The 9,250-nt window shown below is 44.0% G+C and overlaps 1 non-coding gene across 1 annotated transcript; it reads right to left on the bottom strand.

Annotated features, from left to right (window-relative positions):
• Window positions 1–3,290: 3,290 nt before the first annotated feature.
• On the bottom strand, window positions 3,291–3,364 carry Trnat-agu (transfer RNA threonine (anticodon AGU)). The gene has a single exon. It is a non-coding gene; the product is annotated as a tRNA-Thr (tRNA).
• Window positions 3,365–9,250: the final 5,886 nt, after the last annotated feature.

Below are 9,250 nucleotides of genomic sequence, written 5' to 3'. Positions count from 1 at the left end.
ATATCTAGTGCCCGGTAAGTTATGCTATTAGAAAATAAACATATGCAGATCCCACGTCACTGCTGGAGTCGATGTTATACGTAGCACTTTTGAGATAGCTGGCTATCCAGCACCGTTTGGAGTTCCTCGCAAAACTACTAGATCGACCAAGTGTTACCAGGTGAGCGTTTGTGCAAAGCAAACTGTGGTGTTTAACTGCAAGCTGCGTGCGACGACAAAACTAAAACGAAGACGACAATTACAAAAGTTTGAGCGCAACGGCATTACATTTGTTTTTGTTTTTCTTTTACTCCGAGATCAAATGTTCAGCCCCTTCTCTTACGACCTGGGTTGGACAGGCCTCAAGGTGGTACACGGTCGTGCAGCGTGTTTCTAGGGTTACCTGCGGTGAGCACAAGACAGAGAAATGTGGACCAAACCTTAAGGTGGTGCTGTGTAATACACACTGTCTGAAACCTTTAGCTCACACGAGGCAAGAGCGCGACAGATAGTGGTAAGTCTGTGGCAAATAGAAACTAGCATGGACACGTAACTCATGCTATGCGACGTTACGCTCGCGCGAGTAATCTCAAACAGCTAGCTGGCGTTGGTACGATAGAAATAGGCGTGTCTAGTGGTCTTGTAATGTGCTAAGCAACGCTATAAAAAAGTATAGCAAAATATATATAAGCCCACTGCAGCGCTGTTTTGAGTCAAGTGTTACATGTACCAATGAGCACGAATATGTAAAATTGGCCCACTTTCTACGCTGCATAGTGACTACTTCTATTCAATTGGGCTACACTAACTTTTGGGAATACTGCCTTTCAATCGGCTACGAGCCGGATGATAAATGATATAACTATATCAATCCATCAAACAAACTATATTCTTCTCAAGAAGATGAAGGGAGCGGTGGGGTAAAGCTGCTTAACTGCAGCTCGACTAAGCCCGGTCCCTTGTGTTACAATCACAAAACTGTATGAGCATTCCAGTAGACACACAAAATGGCTGAAACAGCAAAATGGCACACCGATATCGCTTACTGTAGCGCCCTACCAAGTCACCCAAGTTGTCTACTAGGCTAGACAGCAGCCAGCTGCAACACGTTTATTTGGGCACGTACCCTGCGGTCCATGTTGTGTGCTCGGCCAGAGCGCAGCGTGCACATACCAAGAAGAAGTAGTTTATTGATAAGAAAATGTAGAGAGGTCGGACGGAAAATGGAGTGTATGGCCTGCTAACTACTGTTGGAGGCACGCCGGGACATGCCAAGGCATATTTTGAGTGCCTGCGCTTGAACGCTCTCTAAAGTCCGTAAGCAAGAAATGCTCAAGTTTGAGAGTATCGGGAGGCTGTAGCGAATGTAGCCTATGAATAGAGACTGATAAAGTCGTAGAAAGGAGCCTTCCGTGGGGCCCCATTTCATGCCTGCTACGAAGCGAAGAAAATGGCAAAACAGATTAAGTCTTTGCTTCGGCGTATTAACGTGGCTCGACCATGACATAGCATGGTCGATGATAATGCCCAAGAATATGTGGTGGGAGACATACGGTATTATAACACCGTTAATGGTGCACATACCAAGTCACCGAAGCTAATTAACAGCTTCAGCCACTGGCTATTTGCGAATGTTTATTGGGATAGACCATCCAGCCGTACTAAGGGGCCACAGTGGCTCAAGAAAGCTACCACATTAAATTTATAGCACGTCTTCATTAGGCTTGTTGTTTCTGAAATGCACTCATGTTGAAGATTGACGGCCAATTTTGTACACCTGTGCTTCCTAAGCCTGTACTCAGAGTGGGTAAGGACTTGTGCAGGAAAAAAAATTCTCAACCAGTCTAATGTTTTTCTAAACACTAAGAAAATATGATATACGATTAAATACTTGTACGCCTAGGAATATTGAAATTGTTCTTTTTTCTTCTTTTTTATATAAATCATGTTAACTGTCACAATTTCTATTGCCAATGGAGAAATATCTGCTTGAAACCAAACATACTACACAAGTACATCTTTGTGGGTGTAATTTTCTTACCAGTATAGACAAGGAATAGCACAATAAACAAGGGACGTGAAAAAAAAAACGCGAGGCGAGCACGTGACACGAGCGCTATTAACAGTTCGGTGTGATAGGAAGGTATCTAAGAGCTCACAATAAATGGTACGGCTTCTTGTTGAAATATTTTTTCCTCATTACGTGCCACAGAAGGGAGCTAACTCACCGTATTTAAGGCGATAGCCCTTCTTGGACTACCCAAACGTGAAAAACGTAGAGTGTCTGTCGGTGTGTCTGTCTGTCACTCAATTCAACCGCCCGGACAAAACCAACCAAGCTTCTAGCACAGTGGCACGGGGTCATACACGTCAACATTATACAGCGCAAAGAAAACCCCAGGTCTATTTGAGGCAACATATATGTACATGACCGTGATCCACAGCGTTCATTTAATTAGGAATACACAATGGACTGGTTTTTACGTTAGTAATTGAAAAATTAACGTGTTAGAAAGGGTGTCGAAGAGACGCTACGCGTTAAAAACAAGCCGATTGAAGCCGCAGCTCTGTAGCCGGCTTTAAGCCAACAGTAATAAAAGGTTCCAACATATGGCGCGAGAGCAAGGCGAACGCGGGAATTTTGAATTGAATTCAGCAGTACCTCCATTGCATCCATCATGGGGGACGTGAAGGGGAGTGGAAGATCGTGAGGGGTGGGAGGGGGGAGAAGAGAGGCTGTTACGTATCAGGGGCGGCATCTATCGTCTTTCGACGTCATTTGCAGCAAAGCAAGCAGAGATGCGGCCAATATTTTTTTTTTTTTGTCGGACAGCATAAAGGCTTCACATATGCCCGTGGCTTCACATATTTTTTAACACATGGGCGAATTCCTTCCTGCATTGGAATACATTCTATGATTTCAGGATGTTTTAGAGTGCAATAATTTGGTCATTTATTCAGTGCAATTCATTTTTATGGCAGCATTTATGCCTTACAAGTTCTACAAAACGCAAATTATGCAACACATTAGTTTCAGAACCATGCAGACTAGAAAACAGTTTGAAACCATGCTTTATTTCCTGAATTACTAGAACAGCTGCTTTATGTTTGAAAGAACTCCGAAACGCACATGTTATCGTTTCTCCAAACGCTCATTACCACGAGCGCTGGTGGTCATGGACGCGCTTGACAACAGACGCAACGCAACCGTAAAACGTATGGTCAACTGTTCTGTCACAAAAAGCACACGTTTTCTAATGCGTCATGCCCCCCACCCCCCAAAAAAAAAATTCCCGCGAAAGATTGAAAATAGGCACCGGTGAGATTCAAACTCACGATCTCCTGTTTACTAGACAGGCGCTTTAACCAACTAAGCCACGGCGCCGTTGGTAGAACCCTAGGCTGCAACCTCCATTCGATGAAATCTAATCATCGGCACAGGTCTATATGTGCGAAAGAAGTCGCATCAATATTCATCAGCAGCTTCCCCCCGTACTCCTACCATGCCCAAGTGACACTCTTGCTGCTTAACGATGCGGCCTTTTTTATTGAAATACGATAGCCTGCCAGTTCACCGATGAAAACGGATGTCACGTATATGGAGCGGCTGGCAAGTGTGCCATTACATATGGGTCTCATTTAGCAAAGCTTAGATCGAATCCAGGATATCGAAGGTTGAGTCGCCGGTGTTAAGTGTGTGTGTGTGTGTGTGTGTGTGCGTGTGTGTGTAAGCGCGGACTTCATGCCCGTATCGTCCAAGAGCCTAAATGTAATCAGCACACTTGCCACGTAATCACTGTGCCCCCTAGGGAGACTAAGTTGCTGAGTACGTCCGACTACAGCTACCGCTTTGCACTGCCGCAGCAATATTTCATTAGAGGTTCACAATATAAGGTCCTTCGCAGTACTCTGAACTAAACGGAAACAACAGTTTTAAAGAAAGTAATTCCGAGGTTTTAATTTGGACTACTAGGGAATCTTTTAACATGCACGCAATGCATGATAATGACCGTCCTTGTATTTCGCCTGCATTAAAATATGGTCGCCGCGGCTGGAATCGAACCCTCGACCTCGGGATCAGCAACGCAACGCCATATTTACTAAGCAAGCGGGACAGGCAATATAAATCTGAGTATCACAGACCCTGTTTTAATGCACTAGCTCCTTGCAATGACAACCCGTTACGTACCTTCTCCATCGCATGAGGGAAAATTAGACATAGTGAGCTGTATCAAAAATGTATAACTCAATTTTGTTCAGTTGTTAAAACCGACATAATTTTCAATATAGTTAGGCTAGAAGCGAAACAAGGTTAAAATTCAAGCCACTAATGTCAGCAAGGTCGGCCGCGTTACGTGCTTGCTACCTAATGATAAATCTGCACAGCTGTCATGGCCTTTCTATTTATTACTTTTCATTTTGAGCAGTCATGTCGCGAATAATGTGAGTAAGCAATGGCCGCACTTAATTTTCTGTGCTTAAATAGTAAGCAAAAAATAGAAATATTGGTGCCGTCGACACGCTGAATTATCCGCGCCATTGAGGCTATTACTGCTGGCATTGCGCTCCGGCCTAAGAAGTTCCAGGCTCAGTTCTTATGCACAGCGGTGGGGTTCGAATGTAAAAATTCTGTTGCAGTTACATTTGAATACACCTCCGACAACCTCATGCAAACAAAAAATGTAGATAAATCTAGGGCCACATAGGTTTTCAGAATCTTTCTTATGAGACGTTCGCAGGCGATATCTGTCGTGCAGTGAATGCCCAGGAGTAACTACCAATGCCCACGAAAAAAATACAAAAAAGAATAAGAAAACGTGCTGTGTCGACCTCCAAGCTTGTTTATCCTCAAGGGCTCGATACTCGCGTAGAAAGCATGAGCATACCGATTGCAGAATTCTTGAGCAGGCAGCAGCCTCAACCTGACAAATACGTTAGAATTCAGCAGGAACACGATATACATTGTCTATATGTAGCAGCGGGAACTCTATATCCACAGAGTGCTAATGTGTGCTGCTTTCCCTCCTTCAGCTGGAAGATATCTATCCTTAAAAACAAAGCATGGAAAGAAAAACAAGATCCAGCCACATCAATTCGAAGGCTACACCGTCTCGTTATTATTAAGTCTGCAAACATAAATCTAATTTATACGCAGTCCCCCAACGTACAGTTTGTTTTGAATTGCCAAGTGCGAACATTAGGCTTTATGGGTAGTTTCACTTTTTCTCTTTCTCTTTCTTTTTAACTAGTGGACACTCATTCAGTCTTAAGCATTAATTCCGATTCACCACGGGACGCCCACACCTTGCATTTTGCGAGATATCATGTGACGCTTCCTTATTCCTTAGGCAAAACATATTATTTATGTATAGAAAACGGCCGCGTAGTCTCCTGATGCTTGCATAATTATACCTCATCATTCACATGGGAGAACCGCCGATCGATATTCGGAGTCCCTACTTTCGCATCACGAAGCATCTGCGGTGCAAGCGCAATAGGCCATTGAGGAAGTGTCTTGAGAAGTGGAACGCGTCTTTGAGGCTCGACTTTTCTTATGAGTGGAAGCGTTCATTCAGCTCAAAAATACACGCGCGACCGTCACAAGAACTACGGTCGCCACTTTCATTCCAAGGTTTCTCCAATGAAGGTAACTGAAGCGATTATTACGAATATTTGATTTGTGTGTCCCACATCACAGCCGCAATCCAGAGCCCCTCTGCGCAATCTGTCCCATGAGTTGGGCCCGCCACCTTGCTAAATTTCTCAGTTCTACTCGACACTCGCAAAAGTTTCGATTGTTGCCATCAGGGCAGAACCGGAGGTTGTATTTCGAAAGCTCGGTTTAAAGTAAACGTTACTTTTTTTCTTATTATGCGCACTGTTACTGTGAGTTCTCAAAGAACCGATTTCCGCGCTTCATCATGTATTCTACCTATGCCGGTATAATTGTGCTAAACGCGACAGATACCTTAATTAATACGAAAAATTCTGTGAACACCAATTGTAAAAAAAGCGCCTGGTATATCGTGAAGTATATCTTTTGATTTTCGGATGACGAAATTTCGCGCACTTGTACGGAACTGATTCAGCAGGTCTATTTTAAGAAGTGGAATAATTTTATGTACTTATGCCCTACACGTTCATCATATACTTTTGTTTGTACACCTTGCGTACACGCGCAATGGCTACTGTGATCTCACACATGAGAAAACATTGGAAAATTAGTAAATGAAAGAAGATTAAAACGTCATTTGCAAGTACGCGAATAGCAGTACAGATACTTCGGGTAGTTGACATCGACTCTACTGCATGAAGCGCTCTCGCACGACAGACTCGACACAAAATGAAGGTAAATATCATGCTGAAATCATCGAAGATTATTATCTAAGTAAGCAAGTTAGCCTGGCCTGCTATCAATGAGCTTTGACCACATTCATTCACTGTAACGATGCCCCCTTTATTCGACATTCTGTGCAGGTAAGCGGTGACCTTCTATATTCGCGCGTAAATGACTGGCGCTCTACCAATTTTCCTTGGCGGTCTTCGATGTCATATGCTTTCAGATATTTCCCAGTAGCCTCAGTTACACAAATCAGGGGAGATATCGGCGGTCATTCGCTTTATGGTATACTGACAGCTTTACGGGGTTTCGTTTGGCTAGCACCAGACACGTAGGCATGCACGGACGGCCGCATTATCCTGCTACAGTGTTAAGCCCGGTATCGGCGGTGGATGTCAACGCGGTGAGTGCAATTGACGCGAAGTGTCGCGAAACCCAAAAAGCGAACGACATGACACACTGTACCAAGACACTGAAAACTGCTGAAGAACGGTATATAGCCTGTTCTAATTTCAGGCCTCATCTGATATAGTTGATCCCATTGACTATAAAGATGCGCCCCGTATGGAGGTGTTTCACCTGCAACTTGTTTCGTGTATCGTGCCACTGCACATTATGTTGAGTAACGTTGCACATTATTCACAGCAGCATTCATTTTTCAGCAATCCAAGAGAGGCCCTGTCACCCTCATGGGCCGTCCTTTCATGACTGGATTCCGTGTCATCGCAAGCTTTCACTCCCTGTTCGCCTGCAACGTGGTCCGTAACGTGCGGTCAGAAGGCGTCCCGAACGCCACCACTCACACCGTTCCGAGTCTCTACGTCGGCTTCGTCTGTCTGTCCTGGCTTATTTTTACCGGTGGGTACACGATATAATACTTCACAATTATTTTACGTTTTAGGGGTAGAAAGAATAATATTTCAGTAATTAATGGGTGCTAAAAGCCTAATGGCCAACGAAATGGGACATTAGGTCACATACATACTTCTTGCACATCGTGAGGACGAACAGAAAAAAGAATGCAAGAAAGCACGATCACAACGATATCTAAAGTACAATGCTCTATCATGCACCAAAGAATTAACATTAACTAACGCTTACACAGCTTAAAATGTACACAATCTCAAGCAGAATCACAAAGCGATCGCTGGTTTGGACCATAGCATTATGCGTTTTGTTAAATCGTGTCATTGGGCGCGGTACGAAGGCACCCGATAGTTTTTTTTTTTCTTGAGGACACACACGAAAGCGCAATGAAGTCGGCAGCACGCAAAGGCAACCACATCATCAAGTACATGGTGCAGAAACATAATGTCACTATGTAGCCCGGTTTCATATACAAAGTCACAACTCCCAGGTCTGGGAAAATAAAATATTAGAGGAGTGCCAAGATTCAAAACAAATATGTGATGAAGGTAGGGACAGAAATAGGCAGCATGGACACACGATCACAACCAGTCAAGGTCACTGCGCACTATTACAGCACAGGATCACATTTGGTCGGTTTGGTCTCGCGATTGGTCTAGAAGGTATACAGATGCCCTAAGGGCTTATTCAGTGGCTCCTAAAACTCGATTCTCATGATACATGGTCACATGTTACCAGAGGAGTCCCAAGTTTGCGAAACAAAACTACCTTATTTCTACTCACTCTACATTTGAGCCTTTATTGAAGCATGTTTTGTAATCTGCAGTACAGGGACAGAAACTTTCTAATGTTGTGTATACTAGAATGTGACCATTATTTCATATTACTTGGGAAATATGCTCCTCACCTATTTTCACCTCACTTCACAAATTATTTACTTCACCTCACTCCACAAAGATTAAAGTATTTATATTCAATTCGATTCTTTTTATGGTGCTGTTTCATGCGCATTTCATTCGGTCTCAAAAATAACTTTTCGTAAAATTCTAGTGCGTATGCGATTCAGACCTCGAAAAAAATGTTTCTTTGTTCAGGTACGGAACGGCGTTACTTTGTATTCGTTTCAGGTGAAGTGGGCTACGCGATAAAGCAACTGGTCGAGGTGGCGCTGAACAAGTCAGGAAAGTACATGCTGTACACTTCCTATCTACTCTTGTTCTTCGTGTTCACGGCTCTCACCGCAATCGTCAACTACGCATTGACGTTCTTCTACGCACCGTCCTACCTACAACTGATACGAGCGTGTTCCAGAATCGAAGACCGAATTGCACTGCCCCCGGAGGAAAACCAGGCAGCTCTAAGCTATACCTACAAATTGATAGCGTGGCAGGTGCGTTTTATTGCTACGGCGTTAAGGCCCCCGTGTCGCAGAAAATCTGTCGTCGGCGTCGGCATAAGCGCCGGCGTCGTTGGCGGAAGTAATCATGCCGAACCACATCATCCCGAACCACCCCGACCGGGCAGACCCTTCGCGTGCCGCAAGGCGTTAGGGGGAAAAATTACGATTTTTCGGACAGATTTTTCCTTGAGAAATTCAAAGTACCACTTAAGTACAACCTACACACGTGATAGCGTCGGATTAAAATTTGAATATACGAGAAAAAGCCTGATAAACAGCCAGGGATCTTTGAATGCTATCGCGTTCCGCTCTTAAAGGTGACTAAGCGTCCCCGAAATTTTTGGTATCGCGATCTATTTAAAGGACCCATAAAAAATGTTAGTCATATACTGGAATTCAGAAATGACAATTGAGGCATTGTTCTACCCTACTAATTTTGTCTCAAATTGCTTCAATAATAAACGAGATAGGAGGAACCGAAATGTCACCACCATTTGCTACTAGGCGACGAGCTTTACTGCCTGTGTAGGCAACTGTCCCTTCGGCTCCCATACCGGAGCCAAGGGCCCGTGTCGAGTTCACGTCAGGAGCTCGTTTTTCGGAAGTTCACTGCGCTGTGCACTTGCAGGAGCGGTTTCGTGCGTCCTCTATTGTGTGATTTACTG

The sequence above is a fragment of the Dermacentor silvarum genome, chromosome 9 (genome assembly GCF_013339745.2).
Source record: "Dermacentor silvarum isolate Dsil-2018 chromosome 9, BIME_Dsil_1.4, whole genome shotgun sequence".
Classification (NCBI taxonomy): Eukaryota; Metazoa; Arthropoda; class Arachnida; order Ixodida; family Ixodidae; genus Dermacentor; species Dermacentor silvarum.
This window is presented reverse-complemented; position numbering and strand designations above follow the sequence as displayed.